Source organism: Aethalodelphis obliquidens, unplaced genomic scaffold (assembly GCF_003676395.1).
Source record: "Aethalodelphis obliquidens isolate GAN/ISIS:26980383/991018 unplaced genomic scaffold, ASM367639v1 scaffold11, whole genome shotgun sequence".
In the NCBI taxonomy this organism is placed as follows: Eukaryota; Metazoa; Chordata; class Mammalia; order Artiodactyla; family Delphinidae; genus Aethalodelphis; species Aethalodelphis obliquidens.
Genome location: NW_020837955.1, coordinates 22,421,391 through 22,443,596, shown reverse-complemented (window position 1 = coordinate 22,443,596; position 22,206 = coordinate 22,421,391).

Genomic DNA, 22,206 nt, shown 5'->3' with positions numbered 1-22,206 from the left:
GTGTGTGTGTGTGTGTGTGTGTGTGTGTGTGTGTGTGTGTGTGTGTGCACGTGTGTGTGTGTTGGGATGGAGATGGTGGCTGGTGGACACCCAGAGCATAAGATTCATAATGTACTTCCACAGCACTGTCCCCATCAACCTTCTCGTGGTGGCGTTTGCTGCAGGCTACAGCTGGGGAACGTTAAGACACCTGCCTTTAGCCATCAAAATGGATGCCTCAAAGTAATATTGTTTCCAGAATCAAACATATACATCTTCTGCCCTAGACATGTGGATCACAAAGTTAAAAGGACCACAACATCTCCAAATAGAAGCGGTAGTAAGGCATACTGAAGCCCTCCTTAGTGGTTACTTCATGTCATCATTCATTCATTTATTCAACAGATATCCATTCAGCATTGGAGTTTAACCATCATCACCAAAAGAACTTGATATTGGCTCAACAGCAAACTGGCTTATGGGGGTTCGCTGGTGTGAAGAATGGTCAGTGGTTGAGTTTACAGCCAAGAGGAAGAGGACCAGTAGATTAATCATGAAATATAAAACTCCTAACTCACTACAAATCATGGTTTATCAACACTCACTCAGGACAATTAAACAACTATCACTAAATTAGCAGAGCTTGCATCCAATCCCTTCCTAACTTCCCCCATTTTATCTGGTGTATATACCTGTCATAAATATTTTATACTATGCAGAGCCCTAAATTTACTATTTTTATGATGACAGGTTATCTTGCCAAAGTCCTGACTGGTGTGCTGACATTTAGAACAGAAACTGACAGATTTTTAAAACAATAATCTTTCCTCCTTCCTTCTGATCCCTACCAGCAGAGAGTGTTTTAATAGATTCAGGCTAAAGTGGAGTTCTCTACACAACTCTTCCACTTAAATTTTAGTAATCTTCCATTTTTAGGGACTAAAAATTCAAATTAAGATCACAGATGCGGCCAGCTTTATTTTTAAGGCTAGATAAACTTTGACTTTGGACACATAGATTCCAGCTCATTAATCCCAGGATTTTTTGTTTGATGTTTGTTTTACTATTTCCCTCCCCCACTTTCCATGCGGCAGTTTTAAACCCAAGGGATTTGGTGCAAAGGCTGAATCCGGGTGAAATGCTGCTTTGTACCAACTCTTCCAGTAATTCTCCCAATTTCTTAGAGAGTTCTGTGATCATGCATTGATAATTTCATCTGTGGGTGCATTATTTAAATGGTAAATGCATAAGAAACTGGTTTTCAGTAATGTAAATCAGTTCCTTTTCTTTGTCTTATGTGCCTTCCACTTATCTTTTAAAAAGTGGCTCTTTTCCCAGCACCAAGTCATGGTACACGATTACAAGACATTCTGTAAGGACGTTAACTGTGTGTATATCATCACTGCATTCTTGAAGACTATGGTTGGTATTAACTATTTTGACAATAGACCTGCTGAAAATGTCAAACTGGGTTCAGTCAAAGTACAACCGTGAAGAATTTTTTTGTGTGGCATATAGTCCTAAAATATAACATTTAAGAAAATCCCCAAATAACAGAGCTGAGGCAGATCTCATCCAGTTGTTTCCATTCTTAAAACGTTAATCTCTGAACAGTAGCTAATGTGGATGATAAGTGGTTTTTTAAATGTGACAATTTTGACAATTATTCTGGTCTATGTTGAAATGGTAGTGGAAAGAAATATTAATAGAACATGTACTTAAGCTCCAGAAATAATCAGGAAAAGTAGCGGGGCAAGGTAGAAGAAACACAAGTTATGGATAAGAGCATTTCTCATACCAGTACCACCATCACAGAGCCTTAGCCTTCTCATCTCTAAGATAGGAATCAAAATACCTACCTCACAAGGTTGATACGTGGCAAAAATCAGATGAAATATGCAAAGGACACTGAAGATTGGTATACTCGACACCTATTCTACATGTTTTCTAGCAGCCTTCCTATACCGTACAGCTGGAAAATCAAAAGCTTTATTTCCGAGACTCCTTTGCAATTAAGTCTCCAGATGCAGCTTACATTCTGCCACGTGGGTATATTTGTGTCAGGTTAGGAATGAATAAGCAAGAAGTGGGCATCAGCAGCCAGACAGAGGAGATGGTTTCTCCTTGGGAGGCTGAGGGGCATAGGCACCTGTTCTTAGGGCAGCTGTAGAGAAGGTTCTAGTCACCTGATCCAGAGCATCACAGGCTCCAAGCAGCAGCCTGGGGGCCAGTGGGGTTCCCCTAGAACCCCACTACCCCCTAGTTATTCTTCCTATCTCTGTATCATCCAAAATAATTCCCTAATCATCCTGGAATTTGTTATAAACTATTTAATGCCATTTAAGGAATCCCTTCCTATTGAAATTTATGGGAATTAATTATGAGGACTGCAAATAGAATCTCTGAGACCATACCTGAAACGTATTTAGAAAATGATAAAGACCTTCAGCTATTTGGGGAAGGAAGAATCATACCATCCTTGTATTTACTGCTTGATTTCAAAATACAGTAAGATCCTCTTAGGAAACAAAGCTTCCAAATCAGATTGCTAAACCTCTATTTTATGATCAGCACAGGTATTTTAAGCATAAGGTCTTTATTTTCTGGATAGAGGCTGGAATAACGTTCTTACCAGGTATTAACTGCAAGTGAGTTTTTAATTTATAACGACCCTCTTTTTCAGTTGTGTGCTTTCTTGTCAACTGCCCTCACTCTCCCCTACCCTCCCCAAGTCATATCTGATGTTTGGAGTCAAAATCAATATGTATGGGGCTTCCCTGGTGGCGCAGTGGTTGAGAGTCCGCCTGCCGATGCAGGGGACGCGGGTTCGTGCCCTGGTCCGGGAGGATCCCACATGCCGTGGAGCAGCTGGGCCCGTGAGCCATGGCCGCTGAGCCTGTGCGTCCGGAGTCTGTGCTCCGCAACGTACGGCAAAAACAAAAACAAACAAACAAATAAAATCAATATGTATATACAAGATATTGAACAGTATCAACGTGTAAGAATTGTAAAAGCGTATGTATTGGCATACAATATTGATATTTATCTAGAAGAAACTGATTACTCAAGACTCTTTTGGTTGTAAGAGAAAGGCTCAACTTGAAAGGGGAGAAGAGTTAATGTATTATTTTTTGTAACCAGGAAATATAAGGGAAGATCTGGGTTTTGGCACAACTGGTATCCAGACTCCGGTTTGATCTTCACCCCTCTTCTTTCTGTGTGTTTGCTTCAAGTCCCTCTACCTGTGGGGAAGATTACTTTGTTCAGTCCCCTATTTGTATATTCCCAGTAATATAATCCTAAAGATGCAGTGCCTTTCCTTAAGCCTCTAACAAAATCTACTGGGGGAAATACTGATTGCTAACTTGAAGCATGTGCCCACCCTGCACCAATCACTGGGATCTGAGTGTGGTCTTTGCTAGGCCAGGGCTGGTTCCCACAAGCACCAGTGAGTCTGAGAACACTATCTGGAAGCCCCAGAAGCCACATGATTGGAGTGGGGCTGAATAAACTCCCTAAAGAAAGTTAGGATGCTAGACAGAAGAAAAACGAAGGTCCCCTCCAAGGTATTCCTTGATTTAAAAAAAACAAAAGGCATTCCTGGTGCTCATTTTCCCATAAACTGTAAAATGCATCTCCAGCTGTTCCTTTATTATGTATTTTCCATCTCCCTTATCTACTCATCCTGGCATGTAAATTTCTTTCCTCCAAATGAGATAGTCAAGGTGTAATCACATACACTCACATAAAAAAGCATTTTATGAGGAACAACTAAACAAAAGAACAGCACACGTTCTTAGACTGTATTCTAGCACCTTCCAAAAGCAGGGCAATATGAACTGGGAACAGCCTTGGTGTGGAACATTGTATGACCCCTTATAATTAAAAGCACTTATCTTATCAATAACTCTTTTAGATCGGTGATGATGATGATGATTTTTATCTCTTTCATAATATTGGGTTGGCCTAAAGGTTAGTTTGGGTGTTTCCGTAACATGGAAAAACCCGAACCTTTTGGCCAACCCAATAATATAATAGTATTATTATTTCTAACCATTTTACACGTGAGAATACAGAGGGAGGCAAATAGCTAGCCAAACTCATAGTTATTGGGTGATAATGAGAGGATTTTTATCTCAGTAATGGGATACCTAAATAACTTGCTCTTTCCACTCTACTTAAGACGGATCGCTCATGGGCTAAGTTGTGGGAGATAAGATGATTAGGTATTTCTTTTTTTTTAATTTATTTATTTATATTTTATTTATTTATTTACTTATTTACTTATTCATTTATTTATGGCTGCGTTGGGTCTTCATTGCTGCGCACGGGCTTTCTCTAGTTGCGGCGAGCAGGGGCTACTCTTCGTTGCGGTGCACGGGCTTCTCATTGCGGTGGCTTCTCTTGTTGCGGAGCATGGGCTCTAGCATGTGGGCTTCAGTAGTTGTGGTTCATGGGCTCTAGAGCACAGGCTCAGTAGTTATGGCGCACGGGCTTAGTTGCTCCACGGCATGTGGGATCTTCCTGGACCAGGGCTCCAACCCATGTCCCCTGCATTGGCAGGCAGATTCTTAACCACTGCACCACCAGGAAGTCCCTGATTAGGTATTTCTAGTGAATTCTGGAATACCTTGAGAACTTCTGATGTGGGGCATGACTTTTGGGGGTAGGGCTTTGGGCTCTATCCAGTGAGAAAAACATTCAGCTGAAACATTCAGGGAGCCCACAAAGCTTCTGTTACATGATACAGTATTGAAATGATCAGATTCCCAATGGCCTATAGCAAGCGAGGCTCCAAGTGTCTCTTTGCCTGGGCTTTACAGGTAAGAGCAATTCTAGAAATCAGCTCTTAAACACTGTCAAGAGTCAGGAACCCAGAGCTCTTCACTGATGTCTCTATCCTAGCTAGAAGCAAACATGCCACACCATCTTGGTGAGAGAGTCTTACCCTGTCCTTAGATCCCTGGAGATAAATTTTCAGCCTAACACACAGATTTCCTCAGAAGTGTGTATTTAGTTGTTACAATGTACCAAACTTGCAAAGTAAGTTGTTTCCATTACTATTCTTTTAATGTCTAATGTCAGCTTCGCCCCTAATAGCATTCTCTCTCTCTCCAGGGATATCTAAGACATTTTCAAGCCTCTGTGTTGTAAGTAATGTTTATAACTTAAAAGAGGGGAAAAAAGACTTGCATTTGTAATGTACAAAACACTTTCAAACTGCCACCCTTCTGGGTTCTCACAACAACCCTGTAAGATATGCAGGGCAGATACGCAATCCTAGTGGGACAGATGGAGACACTGAAATCCCAAGGGAGTGACTTACTCAGCGTCCCCAATTCTTTATGGCAAATTCAGAGAAGCAGCCAAACCTCCCGCATCCCAGACCTAAGCTTTTTCTGTAAGATTAGTGGCTTTCAAATATATTTTTAAGTAATTTTTTCACATAAAATCCAGCATTTGTCTATTGAGACACAACATACAAAATAGACAGTAGGAATGCTGCTTATATGGAAATTGGAGAACTGAATCCAGCCTCACTATGGCAACCCCAGAGCATCCTTGCAAAAAGCCTCTCATGGACAGGTTGAGAACCACAGAACTATCTAGTTATTAGATAGTAACTAAATTACTATCTCCCCTTGTCTATCTAGTCTGATCCTGCTGAGCTTAGCTTCCCAAGTGGGGTGCCACAAATATTCAAAGCTGTGCTAAAATGTTGATCCCCTGCAGCCTCCAGGAGGGCCCAGGAAGCTTGAGCTCCCTGGAGTAGATCTTTACGCGGCTGCAGCCTCCTGTGCTTACTCCATCGTAATCTACAAAGATAATGTTCTGTGTTGGGAAGCACTAGAGAAAGTTTAGGAGGGCTCAGGACCCAGAAACACAATTTTGCTCACTAGATTCAAATTAGCCTCATTGATATTTCTTGTAATGAGCCGTCTCCTATCTGAGTGGTAATACCATCTTTTCTACCTTAATTCATTATTGGTTATGAGTTACATTTGTCCAAAGCAGACTTCCCCAACAAACAGACAGGTTTCCACACAATTCCTATGTGACCATTCGTCTGATGTCAAATGAATCCCTTAGCTGCTATCCATTTAGGTGACTTCAGTTATACCTCCCCCCCCCGCCCCCGTGCTTCTTTATATGACTTCTCTGATTGTTTTCATCACATCAGGTTATGCTTAATAAAATCCTTGATGGCTTCTCTTTGCTATTAGGAATCTTTTTTTTTTAAGTTTTAGCATGGCTCTACATGTTCTATTATTATTATGCCAGTATATCCTTAATTCACTCAACAATCTCCTTATGCACTATTCAAATCTCTTTGATGAGAGTCAGCCAGAGCCCCCGAATCAGCAGCTCCTTTAACCCCGTCCTGTTAGAGCGAAGAACAGATGCCCTCAGGCGACCTACACGCAGAGGTGGGTCCAAATCCAAAGCGGAACCCCGGGAGCTGTTGCGAACAAAGAAGAGAAAGGGAAATCTCTCCCAGCAGCCTCAGGAGCAGCGGATTAAATCTCCACAATCAACTTGACGTACCCTGCATCTGTGGAATACCTGAATAGACAACGAATCATCCCAAATTGAGGAGGTGGACGTTGGGAGCAATGATATATATATATTTTTCTCCCTTTTTCTCTTTTCGTGAGTGTGTATGTGTATGCTTCTGTGTGTGATTTTGTCTGTATAGCTTTGCTTTTACCATTTGTCCTAGTTCTGTCTGTCCATTTTTTTTTTAGTTAAAATTTTATTTTTCTTAATAATTACATTTTATTTTAATTATTTTATTTTATTTTACTTTACTTTATTTTATTTTGTTTTATCTTCTTCTTTCTTTCTTTCTATTTTTTCTCCCTTATGTTCTGAGCCATGTGGAGGACATGCTCTTTGTGCTCCAGCCAGGTGTCAGGGATGTGCCACTGAGGTGGGAGAGCCAACTTCAGGACACTGGTCCACAAGAGACCTCCCAGCCCAATGTAATATCAAACGGCAAAAATCTCCCAGAGATCTCCATCTCAACACCAAGAGCCAGCTCCACTCAACGACCAGCAACCTACAGTGCAGGACACCCTATGCCAAACAACTAGCAAGAAAGGAACACAACCCCATCCATTAGCACAGAGGCTGCCTAAAATCATAATAAGGCCACAGACACCCCAAAACACACCACCAGACGTGGACCTACCCACCAGAGAGACAAGATCCAGCCTCATCCACCAGAACACAGGCACTAGTCCCCTCCACCAGGAAGCCTACATAACCCACTGTACCAACCTCACCCACTGGGGACAGACACCAAAACCAACGGAAATTACGAACCTGCAGCCTGCGAAAAGGAGACCCCAAACACAGTAAGATAAGCAAAATGAGAAGACAGAGAAACACACAGCAGATGAAGGAGCAAGGCAGAAACCCACCAGACCTAACAAATGAAGAGGAAATAGGCAGTCTACCTGAAAAAGAATTCAGAGTAATGATAGTAAATATGACCCAAAATCTTGGAAACAGAAAGGAGAAAATACAAGAAACGTTTAACAAGGACCTAGAAGAACTAAAGAGCAAACAAACAGAGATGAACAACACAATAAATAAAATTAAAAATTCTCTAGAAGTGATCAATAGCAGAATAACTGAGGCAGAAGAACGGATAAGTGACCTGGAAGATAAAATAGTGGAAATAACTACTGCAGAGCAGAATAAAGAAAAAAGAATGAAAAGAACTGAGGACAGTCTCAGAGACCTCTGGGAGAACATTAAACGCACCAACATTCGAATTATAGGGGTTCCAGAAGAAGAAGAGAAAAAGAAAGGGACTGAGAAAATATTTGAAGAGATTATAGTTGAAAACTTCCCTAATACGGGAAAGGAAATAGTTAATCAAGTCCAGGAAGCACAGAGTCCCATACAGGATAAATCGAAAGAGAAACACACCAAGACACATATTAATCAAACTATAAAAAACTAAATATAAAGAACATATATTAAAACAAGCAAGTGAAAAAATACAAGTAACAAATAAGGGAATCCCCATAAGGTTGAGAGCTGATCTTTCAGCAGAAACTCTGCAAGCCAGAAGGGAGTGGCAGGACATATTTAAAGTGATGAAAGAGAAAAACCTACAACCAAGAATACTCTACCCAGCAAGGATCTCATTCAGATTTGACGTAAAAATTAAAAGCTTTACAGACAAGCAAAAGGTAAGAGAATTCAGCACCACCAAACCAGCTCTACAACAAATGTTAAAGGAACTTCTCTAGGCAGGAAACACAAGAGAAGGAAAAGACTTACAATAATAAACCCAAAACAATTAAGAAAATGGTAATAGGAACATACATATAGATAATTACCTTAAATGTAAATGGATTAAATGCTCCAACCAAAAGACACAGACTGGCTGAATGGATACAAAAATAAGACCCATATATATGCTGTCTACAAGAGACCCACTTCAGACCTAGGGACACATACAGAATGAAAGTGTGGGAATGGAAAAAGATATTCCATGCAAATGGAAATCAAAAGAAAGCTGGAGTAGCAATTCTCATATCAGACAAAATAGACTTTAAAACAAAGACTACTACAAGAGACAAAGAAGGACACTACAGAATGATCAAGGGATCAATACAAGAAGAGGATATAACCATTGTAAACATTTATGTACCCAACATAGGAGTACCTCAATACATAAGGCAAATACTAACAGCCATAAAAGGGAAAATTGACAGTAACAAAATCATAGTAGAGAACTTTATCACCCCACTTTCACCAATGGACAGGTCAACCAAAATGAAAATAAATAAGGAAACACAAGCTTTAAATGATACATTAAACAAGATGGACTTAATTGACATTTATAGGACATTCCATCCAAAAACAACAGAATACACATTCTTCTCAAGTGCTCATGGAACATTCTCCAGGATAGATCATATCTTAGGTCACAAATAAAGCCTTGGTAAATTTAAGAAAACTGAAATAATATCAAGTATCTTTTCTGACCACAACACTATAAGACTAGATATCAATTACAGGAAAAAATCTGTAAGAAATACAAACACATGGAGGCTAAACAATACACTACTTAATAACCAAGAGATCACTGAAGAAATCAAAAAGAAAATCAAAAAATACCTAGAAACAAATGACAATGAAAACACAAATGACCCAAAACCTATGGGATGTAGCAAAAGCAATTCTAAGAGGAAGGTAATAGCTATACAAGCCTACCTTAAGAAACAAGAAACATCTCAAATAAAGAACCTAACCTTACACCTAAATCAATTAGAGAAAGAAGAACAAAAAACCCTAACGTTAGCAGAAGGAAAGAAATCATAAAGATCAGATCAGAAATAAATGAAAAAGAAATGAAGGAGACAGTAGCAAAGATCAATAAAGCTAAAACCTCGTTCTTTGAGAAGATAAACAAAATTGATAAACCATTAGCCAGACTCATCAAGAAAAAAAGGGAGAAGACTCAAATCAATAGAATTAGAAATGAAAAAGGAGAAGAAACAACTGACACTGCAGAAATACAAAGGATCATGAAAGATTACTACAAGCAAATACATGCAATAAAATGGACAACCTGGAAGAAATGAACAAATTCTTAGAAATGCACAACGTTCTGAGACTGAACCAGGAAGAAATAGAAAATATGAACAGACCAACCACAAGCACTGAAATTGAAACTGTGATTAAAAATCTTCCAACAAACAAAAGTCCAGGACCAGATGGCTTCACAGGCGAATTGTATCAAACATTCAGAGAAGAGCTAACATCTATCCTTCTCAAAGTCTTACAAAATATAGCAGAGAGAGGAACACTCCCAAACTCATTCTACGAGTCCACCATCACTCTGATACCAAAACCAAAGATGTCACAAAGAAAGGAAACTACAGGCCAATATCACTGATGAACATAGATGCAAAAATCCTCAACAAAATACTAGCAAACAGAATCCAACAGCACATTAAAAGGATCATACACTATGATCTAGTGGGGTTTATGCCAGGAATGCAAGAATTCTTCAATATACGCAAATCAATCAACGTGGTACACCATATTAACAAACTGAAGGAGAAAAACAATATGATCATCTCAATAGATGCAGAGAAAGCTTTCGACAAAATTCAACACCCATTTATGATTAAATAAACCCTCCAGAAAGTAGGCATGGAGGGAACTTCCCTCAACATAATAAAGGCCATATATGACAAACCCACAGCCAACATTGTCCTCAATGGTGAAAAACTGAAACCATTTCCACTAAGATCAGGAACAAGACAATTCTGCCCACTCTCACCACTATTATTCAACATAGTTTTGGAAGTTTTAGCCACAGCAATCAGAGAAGAAAAAGAAATAAAAGGAATCCAAATTGGAAAAGAAGAAGTAAAGCTGTCACTGTTAGCAGATGACATGATACTATAAAAAGAGAATCCTAAAGATGCTACCAGAAAACTACTAGAGCTAATCAATGAATTTGATAAAGTAGCAGGATACAAAATTAATGCACAGAAATCTCTTGCATTTCTATACCCTAATGATGAAAAATCTGAAAGTGAAATCAAGAAAACACTCCCATTTACCATTGCAACAAAAGAATAAAATATCTAGGAATAAACCTACCTAAGGAGACAAAAGACCTGTATGCAGAAAATTATAAAACACTGATGAAAGAAATTAAAGGTGATACAAATAGATGGAGAGATATACCATGTTCCTGGATTAGAAGAATCAACATTGTGAAAATGACTCTACTACCCAAAGCAATGTACAATGCAATCCCTATCAAACTACCACTGGCATTTTTCACAGAACTAGAGCAAAGCATTTCACAATTTGTATGGAAACACAAAAGACCCCGAATAGCCAAAGCAATCTTGAGAACGAAAAACGGAGCTGGAGGAATCAGGCTCCCTGACTTCAGACTATACTACAAAGCTACAGTAATCAAGACAGTATGGTACTGGCACAAAAACAGACATATAGATCAATGGAACAGGACAGAAAGCCCAGAGATAAACCCACACACATATGGTCACCTTATCTTTGATAAAGGAGGCAAGAATATACAGTGGAGAAAAGACAGCCTCTTCAATAAGTGGTGCTGGTAAAACTGGACAGCTACATGTAAAAGAATGAAATTAGAATACTCCCTAGCATCATACACAAAAATAAACTCCAAATGGATTAAAGACCTAAATGTAAGGCCAGACACCATCAAACTCTTAGCAGAAAACGTAGGCAGAACACTCTATGACATAAATCACAGCAAGATACTTTGCGACCCACCTCCTAGAGAAATGGAAATAAAAACAAAAATAAACAGGTGGGACCTAATGGAACTTAAAAGCTTTTGCACAGCAAAGGAAACCATAAACAAGATGAAAAGACAACCCTCAGAATGGGAGAAAATATTTGCAAATGAAGCAACTGACAAAGGATTAATCTCCAAAACATACAGGCAACTCATGCAACTCAATATCAAAGAAACAAACAACCCAATCCAAATAGGGCAGAGGACCTACATAGACATTTCTCCAAAGAAGATATACAGATTGCCAACAAACACATGAAAGGATGCTCAACATCATTAATCATTAGAGAAATGCAAATCAAAACTACAATGAGATATCATCTCACACTGGTCAGAATGGCCATCATCAGAAAATCTAGAAACAATAAATGCTGGAGAGGGTGGGGAGAAAAGGGAACCCTCTTGCATTGTTGGTGGGAATGTAAATTGATACAGCCACTAGGGAGAACAGTATGGAGGTTCCTTAAAAAACTAAAAATAGAACTACCATACCACCCAGGAATCCCACTACTGGGCATATACCCTGATAAAACCATAATTCAAATAGAATCATGTACCCAAATGTTCATCACATCTCTGTTTACAATAGCCAGGACATGGAAGCAACCTAAGTGTCCATCAACGGACGAATGGATAAAGATGTGGCACATATATACAATGGAATATTACTCAGCCATAAAAAGGAATGAAACGGAGTTATTTGTAGTGAGGTGGGTGGACCTAGAGGCTGTCATACAGAGTGAAGTAAGTCAGAAAGAGAAAAACAAATACCGTATGCTAACACATATATATGGAATCTAAAAAAAAAAAGAAAAGAAAATGGGCAGAAGAACCTAGGGGCAAGATGGGAATAAAGATGCAGACCTACTAGCGAAGGGACTTGAGGATACGGGGAAGGGGAAGGGGAAGCTGGGATAAAGTGAGAGAGTGGCATGGACATATATACACTACCAAACGTAAAATAGATAGCTAGTGGGAAGCAGCCGCATAGCACAGGGAGATCAGGTTGGTGCTTTGTAACCACCTAGAGGAGTGGGTTAGGGAGGGTGGTAGGGAGGGAGATGCAAGAGGGAAGAGATATGGGGACATACGTATCTGTATAACTGATTCACTTTGTTATAAAGCAGAAACTGACACACTATTGTAAAGCAATTATACTCTAATAACAACGTTAAAAAAAAAACTCTTTGATGGACCAGTTTCCTTCTTGCCACGGGACCTTTGCATATAATATTGCTTTTACCCCTAGATGCCACTCACCTCCTTTATCTAGTCAAACTTCGTTGTTTTTACTGATGTGGTGCAATAGGCAGTAGCCAGCATGACCTAGGCTATACTTTACACAAACCCCCCAAAACGAAATCAAACCTTAGTTTTATCAAGGCTCTAGATCTAATTAATAATTTATAGAAAATACAGAGATAGACAAACTTGTTCTATAATTCCAGAGGAATGTCCTCAGTCAAATCCAGACTGTAGGAAACTCTATAAGATTCTCTACAGGAAATTATATAGAATTCAGGTCCTTTAATGTAAAATTTGCACGGGTAAAAGAAAAGAGGGGAGGGACCGTTACAGAGCAAACTATATAATGACCATTAACCAAGCGCAGTGTGTACAGTCTTATTTGAATGAACCAACCGTAGAAAAGTCATTATCAAAATACTGAAAGATAACAGGTGTTGGAGAGGATGTGGAGAAATTAGAATCCTTGTACATTTTTGGTGGAAATGTAAAACGGTACAGCCTCTATGAAAACAGTATGGAGGTTTCTCAAGATATTAAAAATAGAACTACCATATGATTGAGCAATCCCACTCCTGGGCATATAACCAAAAGAACTGATGAGATATGTGCACTTCCATGTTTACTTCAGCGTTAGTCACAACAGCCAAGATATGGAAACAACCTCAGTGTCCATCAACAGGTTAATGGATAAAGCAAATATCATATATGCGCACAATGGAATATTATCAGCCTTGACAAAGAAGGAAATTCTGCAACACGTGACAACATGGATGAACCTGGAGGACAACACACTAACTGAAATAAGCCAGTCAAAGAAGGACACATACACATGATTCCACTTATATGAGATATCTAAACTAGTCAAACTCACAGAGATAGAGTGGAACGGTGGTTGCCAGGGATTTGGGGGAGGGGAAAATGGTGGGTTGCTATTCAACAGGTATAGTTTCTTCTTTTTTTTTTTTTTTTTTTTTTGCGGTACGCGTGCCTCTCACTGTTGTGGCCTCTCCCGTTGCAGAGCACAGGCTCCGGACGCGCAGGCTCAGCGGCCATGGCTCATGGGCCCAGCCGCTCCGCGGCATGTGGGAATCTTCCCGGACCGGGGCACGAACCCGTGTCCCCTGCATCGGCAGGTGGACTCTCAACCACTGCGCCACCAGGGAAGCCCCCTTGTTTTTTTTTTAAAAGCAATTTATCTTCCATTCTTTGTTAAAATTATTCTCAATAGCTTGTTTTCCCCCTTTTAATGGTAACTCTGTCAGACTAGCTCAAATTTTGTCCATTGTTTCAAGAAATGAAGCCATGATGTGGAATTGGAGCCGACAGCATCGATGTCAGGACAGGTTCAAATGACACCCATCACTTGAGTAAAAATTTATAGCTCTGCCTGTGCTGTGTGGTGCTCTGTGCTTCAGTTCAGGGCCGGTAAGAGATTTATCAAAGGAAGGTAACAAGATGTACGGGAATAGCAGGTAAAGTTTGAAAGGCTTTATGAACTAGAGTAATTCTTGAAACTCTGGGTTTAATCTTTGAAAGCTGGACTTCCAGGTATAATTACAGGTTAACACTTGACATATTGTGTAGGTGAAAAAAAGTAAGACACTGGGAAAGCACGTCTCTAATGAAGCCAAGAAGTTCCCATTACCTGATACATGCGTGTAAGTGCCTATGGGGTCCAAAACAATACCATTACTAGGATGGCAGTTAGCCACCAGCAATCAGGCGAGAAGTGGATCATGGGCTTTTTCAGGAAGGCACCCCCAGGTGTTCAGTTCCAGCCAGTGGTTGCCATGCTGAAACTCAGGTCTTTTGTGCACATTTTCTCAGACATTTTAAGAGCAGCCAAAAATTTAGATGATTATGTGAAATCTCCTGGTTACATAATGTTGGCAAATCGTTCAAATTTATAAAGTCTTTGTGGGCCAGTTCTATGCCTACCAAACAAAGCTAAACTACAGCCCACATTCTGCCTGAAGCTCTCATGTTTACAAACTCTGATCTACACCCATCCTTTTTCTTAATCCCTTTCCTCCGATTTTTTTTTTTTTTTTTCATATTTAACTTGGTTCAGGGCAAGCTGCAATATTTGTTCCTCGTTGAATTTATTTTCTTGGACCTTTACTGTTGTTCCAGATTTTTTTTTTTAATGCTGTTTTTGAATCCTTCTTCATTTTGTTTGTTAAATATTTTTCCACAGAGTATAAAATAATGAACATTAATGGGGAAAGAGTTGGTGGGGAGAAACTGTGGACTAATCTATAAGAGGTTCTTTTTCTTGGGCAGATTAGAGTTTGGTGCTAATAAAACCCAGCTTAAAAGTTTCACTTTTATAATGAATTTTCAAAGAATAAACAATATGTCTTTCTAACCAGAGCTGAAAAGATTGTGAATCACCATGTATAACGTATACTTTTGACAAAATTAACCTAAGATGGTTACCTTAGGTTAATTGGTTAGCTAATGATGTTTACCGTAAGATGGCAACACAGATATCTCTGATTTTAAACTTTGGCCTAACTGGTCATGTAAGTGAAACATTTGGGAGTAAACCTGGCAATGCCTTGGTGATTATTTATCGAGTCTGCAAGGCCACAATGATATAAAGTGGGAGACCCACAAATGCATGGGGAGACAGGATGTTAGGGAGAGTGGACTGGTCTGGGACTTGGAAATGAAGTTCCGGAAGTGAAGTTCCAGGGTCAGCTCTGCTGCCAACAAGGTGTAAAAACCTCTCTGCTCCTAGGTTAATTATTTATTTACTATTTATACCTTGCCTATTTCCAAAACAGATTGGAGGTGGCTTTCAATAAAAACCACTAATGTATCAGAACTCTTTTACGAGGTAATAACCCGACATTAAAAAAAAAAGATAGTTATAGCCGCAAGTCTAAGCTAAGGGGATACACTGTAATGGAGCACGAAATGCTGCTAGGAGTTCTGCGGCTACAGAGTAAAGCAGGAAACAAGCTGTGCCACTGTTATAATCAATGGGTCTCAGTTTTGTTATTTACAAAATGGGTGGAAAATGAGAGTTAGATTAAATCACTTTTTAGGTCTTCTCCGGCGGGGTTCAGATGTTTCTGTTACAAAGTGATAAGTACATTTCTGACAAGAATTCCTCACATTCTGCAGGATCAAGCACCAACAGCAGAAATTTGGAGTCAGGTGGTTCACTCATAACCTATGTAACTTTGTAACCAGAGAACTATAAGTAACAATGCTAATGAAAATACTGGTAAAATTCTAAATAAAGAAAGAAAAACTATAATACTTGGAAGACTTTACCAAGAGCAGGTCTGAATGTGGGCTGATGTAACCCTGTGTAGGGAAAGGTTGAGACGATGTGGAGATGGTTCAAGGACAAAATACACACAGATAAGGCAAATGTGCAATTAGAACTTCAAGATGATGCGTAAGGCCGACCTGAGTCAAGACAAAGAACGTGGGGCTAGAAACATAGAACGTGGTACCACATTCCTCAGAATACTGCTCATGTACTTTGAGTTCAGTCAGAGAAGAATCTGTAAGTGGGAACTGATCACTCTCAGATGACCTGTGTTTCTACGAAGATGTGTTACAGTTTCTGTGTTGGACCAGACACAGCTGAAAGGTTCCATCAAACGTAATATTGATTTGGCTGCTAGTAAGTTGTAACCAAAAAAAACAAGAAAAGCTATAGGAGGAATATGGCTACAAGGAAATTATAATCTTAAATGATGATTGCGAGAAAGAATGTGGGATAATTTTGAAAAAAAATCATGAAAATGGCATTAGAAAATGGAGAAGAAAATTATCAATAAGTTCATGGTGGCTTGTGGCAGCAAACTGAATAAAGAAAACCTGTTTGGCCAAAAAAGAATTCATGAAAGCATTGAGAAAAATGGAAGGAGTTGTCCAACCATTCCCATTTTGGGAGAATAAAATTCCTTTAAACTAGTGTTTCTCAGACAGGGGCAATTTTGTTCCTCAAGGGGCATTTAGCAATGTCTGGAGATGTTTTTGGTTGTTGCAATTGGGGAGGTCCTATTGGCATATGATGGATAGAAGTCAGGTATGCAATGGAAGGACAGGCCCCTACAACACAGAGTTATCTGACCTGAAATGTTAATAGTGCTATCATTGAGAATCCCTACATTAAACAAAGATAGGGTCAATTTTTCAGTCTAGAATCACTGCTTTAAACATAACTAACAAGTTCTTTTCTTGAAGCAATTTACCATGACCCATTCTGCTTCCCATGACCTAAGTGGAAGTTGTACAGGTTTTCTCCAGTCTCTTACGTGATGGCCTTGAGACCCATTTGCTCCCACTGACCTGATCCGTGGAGCCTTAAGATGAAGCTTGACTCAACCTTCATCCACATCTGATGTCTTTTAAAATGTTCCCATTTTAATTATTTTCTGCTCTTTTCTTTGCTTTAGTTCTTTTGACCCCTAACGGATTGGTGTTTTGACTTGTGGGGTAATGACCTTTTGATCCTGGTTATAACTTTTTCTCTTTCTTTAGTTTGACTCCTTTTCTGATGCCCTGAGTTTTCCTGCTCTCAAACAGTATTCATCATGGTCAAGTACATGGAAAAAAAACGAATCAGAGCATTTTTAGTGTGCAGTCAAGTTTCTGAATATTGGACGGCCCCTCTGTGCTTCTCAGGGCACTGCCTTCATGCCAACTACAGTCTTCACTGCTAAAATTACTGAAATAGTCCTTAGATTACTAATACTTGTCTTGAAGGAGATGAAGTGAATCAGATGAAAACAAAAGAAGGAGAATCAAATGCCTTGCTTCTAAGAAAGCAGAAGAAGTATGCGCTTGTATTCACAAGAGGAAGAAGCTCTTGACACACACAGCTGACTTCGGCATCTCTTTCTTTCCTAGGATTTAGCACAAATGGCTGCAGGCTGGAAGTTTACTTAGCTTAGACTCTTCAGTTTGGAAATCAGTAGGGAACTCAATCACACATTTTAGGATACCTTGTATGCCTATATTGGATCTGATTTGACTGGAACATTATTACAGGAAAATCTGCCCTTTGCCAGCTGTTTCAAATGCCAATGCCACCTGAGGCTTCTTCTATAAGGGAACATAACATCTTTTTCTGACATTTTCCCTCATGATTGACATTCACCAGAAATTTCTCCTTAGCCATTGGTTTCATTAACATTATTATTGCTTCTGGTTGGCCCTCTGCTCTCTACATAATCCTGTAAAGATCAGATAGCATTTTGTTCCAAATATAAAATTCTTTCTCATACATGCATTCACCACACAAGAAGCCCACAGGAGCATGTGGACACAGCCTCCTGTAGGTCAAGTAGACTCCAAGAGAGTGTGTTCTCCCAAAACCCAGGCAGAGGGAGGTGTTTGCCGTGATAGTCTATACTCCTCACAAATGTTCCAGAACAGGGGGAAAAGAGAAAATGCTTTCATCTCTGTACCCTAAGTGTTCCTCATTCTGAGGACAATAAAGAGAGGTTCATGGGTAGCACGTCTACCCTACTCTAGGCTAAATGGAAAGCAGCATCATACAGTTAACTAAAAATTGTGTCTAGAAAGGCTCATTACAGTACAAGGAAAGAAAATTGGAGTAATTTCTTACCTGGTCTCTTAGCGTATGTGCATATGCAAGCGATTGCATGCAAGTCTGTATGCACACAGAAAAAGAATGCATCTCACTGTTTTTGCTCTTCACAGTGGGTCCTGAATTGCAGGATTTATGAACTGTCAGAATTTCAGTAAGTGAAAATGTCATCCTACTTCTAATGATATATTTGATTAAACCATGTGGATATGTAATAGACATTCTTCAGGAGCTTATTGAGACCAGTCAGTACATAAAATGCCTTCTCTACTGGTAACCAAGATTTACCAAATGCCTCCTATGTGTATCAGACACTCTGCCAAGGGTTCTACACATGTTATTTTATTTAATTCTCCGGTGTCTTCGAATTATGTGTTCACCAAATCATTCCTTTTAAGAGAAATGTATTTTCCAGCACCCCTGAAGTTAGATCGGATCATGGGACTAAGTTATGGTCAAAAACATGTGGGCAGGAGTAATGCATGCCATTTTCAGAGCTCACCCTTGAAAACTCTCCCATGCTCCTTTGCATGTACACTCTCGCTCTCATTCTTTTCTCATTGGTTAGCTGGAGGGAGAGGATGCAGAGGAGGGTTTTTTTGGCTTATGAGAACCAGTGGATGAAGAGAGCCTGGATTCCGTGGAGGAAAGCCATTCAGGCAGGCTGATGGTGACTATATTAACTGATAAATTTTCATGAGGAATACATAAAGTTAAACAATGCTAAGGGACTCAGATTTCATTGCTGTTACTGCAGAAGCTAGTATTATTTAACCTGCCTTATACAGCAATCGTTAACTAGGAAAAGGGTGCTGCTGTAATATAAAATTTAAAGATGCAGTATTTGCCTTAAAAGTCTGGTGACAGGTGGTAATGAGACTGATAATAGAGGCTCAACAGATGGGAACTCATGTCATTCGGGGGCAACGTATTTGGTATACCCTCACCCACAACAGCGTAGACAGCCAACCACACGCCTTCTGAGCCAGCAGCTTCACTGGCAAGAATTAGAAGCATCAAACTGTTAGTGTATGTTGGATACTGTTGGCTGCTTTGACAAGGCATTGCAAGAAAGAGATGAACTCAGGAAAAACCTGGCTAGTTTTCAAGTAGCAATGAAAGGGAATAGAGAAAGTCAGAAAGGTAGGGCCTTATTTCTAGAAAAGCCATTTGCTTCTTGACACAAACAACAAAACATGGAATTTTAAAAACGTTTTAAGGGTCAGTGACCTAACAAAACTTAGATGAGTAAACTGTCTAAAGACAACTATCAAATTAAATTATCAAATGTGGGTCTCATTCAAGACTGACAGCTGTCATCATCATGAGAGAGGGAAGCATACGTTTGAGGAAACAACAAAATATGGCAGATGTGAAATTAAATTTAGAACTTTCAATGGGGATGTTGGCATAAGGAAATAACTATAATCAAAAGATCATATACGGTGCTATGGGCTGAATTGTGCCTCCCTAAATTCATTTGTTGGCATCCTAACTTCTACTACCTCAGAATGTGACCTTATTTGATATAGGGTATATACAGAGGTAATCAAGTTAAACTAAGGTCCTTAGGGTGAGTCCTAATCCAATATGACGGGTGTTCTTATAGGAAGCGGACATTTTGTCACAGACTGGTACAGAAGGAAGACCACGTGAAGACACAGGGAGAAGACAGCAAAGTGAATCAGTGAATTCTCTGTGCTTTCCTTCTCTAACTTTCCAAATGGCAGCATCACTGTGGTTAGCCTGCCCCTGCTCTACCATTGTATATTAAGTGTGTGGAGAGGGAGGAAATAGCTTGTCTCTTTAAGTCATAGGTATTAGACCAAGAAGAGCCACGTCTAGTGAGATGGAGAAAGTAGCTCATTACCCAGAGATCCTGCTGGATGCAGTGTCTGGATAGAACTCTGGGGTGTCTCCTTTGGGTGGTGCGAAATATGTTCCATGCATGGGAAAAGCGTAGATGAGACACTGCTCTGTACCATCCATACCTTTTCATTTCCTCTTGGGCATGTGGATAAACTACCTTTGCAAGTTGCCTTACAGGAGGTAAGGCAATGTGACTCAGGTGTGGGTTAAGAAATGTCAGTATAATGACATGATTCCTCCAATAATGGCCTCTAAAATCTCTTACAGAACCTCTCTCTCTCTTACAGAATTCCTCTGCTCTCTTCTCCTCTCCTCCCCTTCCCTCGTCCAATTTGGCTAGACAGGTGAAGGGATCCAGGGAAGAAGTCCAGAGATATAGGGGAGCCCAGGATTCCTAGAGTAGATGAAAGGATCCCAGATCCCACAGTCCCTGCTTTACAAGGCTGCCAAGGAAACTGCCCAGTCTAGAACATTCTCATTGGACTTTATGGGAGCCAGAATTAATTAACTCTAATTTGCTTAAGCCATGAAATTTTCAAGTTTACTTGTTATTGAAGCAGCTAGTATTACTAATCCTGACTCATGCACTTCCCAATAATCCAGAAAAATAACAATAGCAATAGCTTTTTGGAAGAGTCTCTCGAATATTACTAAATTGCTCAAGAGTATACAGTAAATAAGCCAGTATGTGGTGGGTTAATCAAGTCAAAGTGGTTTAGTTTTAGCCCCAGAATGAAAATTGAAGTAACTTTAATATTACTTCACTGTACAAACACATAGAATAGGGATCTTCCTGAACCAAGACAGATATATAAATTTGATCTGTCAATAGCGTATGCACAAACACACACACAGATACCCCAAACTTTAATTAAATTCTTTCTGCAACCATGTAATGAATTACAATGATTCAAATGAATTAAGAGTGAGGGGAAATCACCAATGGCAGAAAAAAACAGGAATTGACCCTTATCCCTGCCAATTTATAGCAAGTATAATGGAGTCTGAACATGAGGAAAAAAAGGGGGGGGGAAAGTCACTGCAGTGTTAAGTGGCAGTTGCTATAGAATATGTCTGAATAGGAAAATTACTAACGAGGCAGTGTCAGTCTCAAACTAGCTATCCAAATGCCAAGTATAAGTGAAATAGTGCTGCAGATCAGTGTGTCAGTGACAACACGAACACCAGTGACCAGACTTGCGGGACCACAAAAAGAGCTGAACGACTGAAGCGGGTTACCTGGAGATGGAAGCATTAGCCTCTCAGAGTTCACAACGTGCATTAATATCCTAATGAAAAACCCAAGCTACTTGCCTAGTGATTATTTCCCGGGATGACTAATCACAGACAGAATTAAGAAATGAAATACGTTAGAATTAGCGTCATTATGGACATCAAATTGTACTTGTTTAAGAAGGAAAAAGTAACAACCAGAAGCTATTTTTTTAACCAGGAGTTCTGCATAGATTTATTGACTACTTTTCTTTGAAGGTTAAAGTTATATTCAATTTTGCTGGCGGTGTATTGTGATCAGACAGAATTGGATTTTTCCTTTCTATTCCGACATGATGAGGTGCTGAATACAGACATGAACAATAGACAGTGGGTAACAAATGGCCCCAAAGTCACAAGAGAGAAGAAACAGAGACCTATGACTCTAATTCCCATAGGTATTCAACAAAGCCTGATTTTGTCATGACACAGGGACTAGGGCTGTATGTATGGTCTCTGCTTGCCCTGACAAGATAGCTCAGCTAATAAGATATTATTCTGATATATGGCAATCTTTTAGTGTTCTGTTGAATCTTTCTCTCTCCCTCCCTCTCTTCCTTCCTTCTTAATAGATGTGGCCTACATTACAGTTGATCTTAAAAATACTTCAAATGATCAGAGGCACTGTGGACACTTTTTGTTTTGCAAAGATAACTCAAGGTTACCAGCGGGGAAGCGGGGGGCGGGGGGGCAAGGAACAGTCAGGGAGTTTGGGATTGATATATACACACCACTATATTTAAAATAGATAACCAACAAGAACCTACTGTATAGCACAGGGAACTCTGCTCAATATTATGTAACAACCTAAATGGGAAAGTATTTGAAAAAGAATAGATACGTGTATATATATATATATATATATATATATATAACTGAATCACTTAGCTATACACCTGAAACTATCACAACATTGTTAATCAACTATACTCCA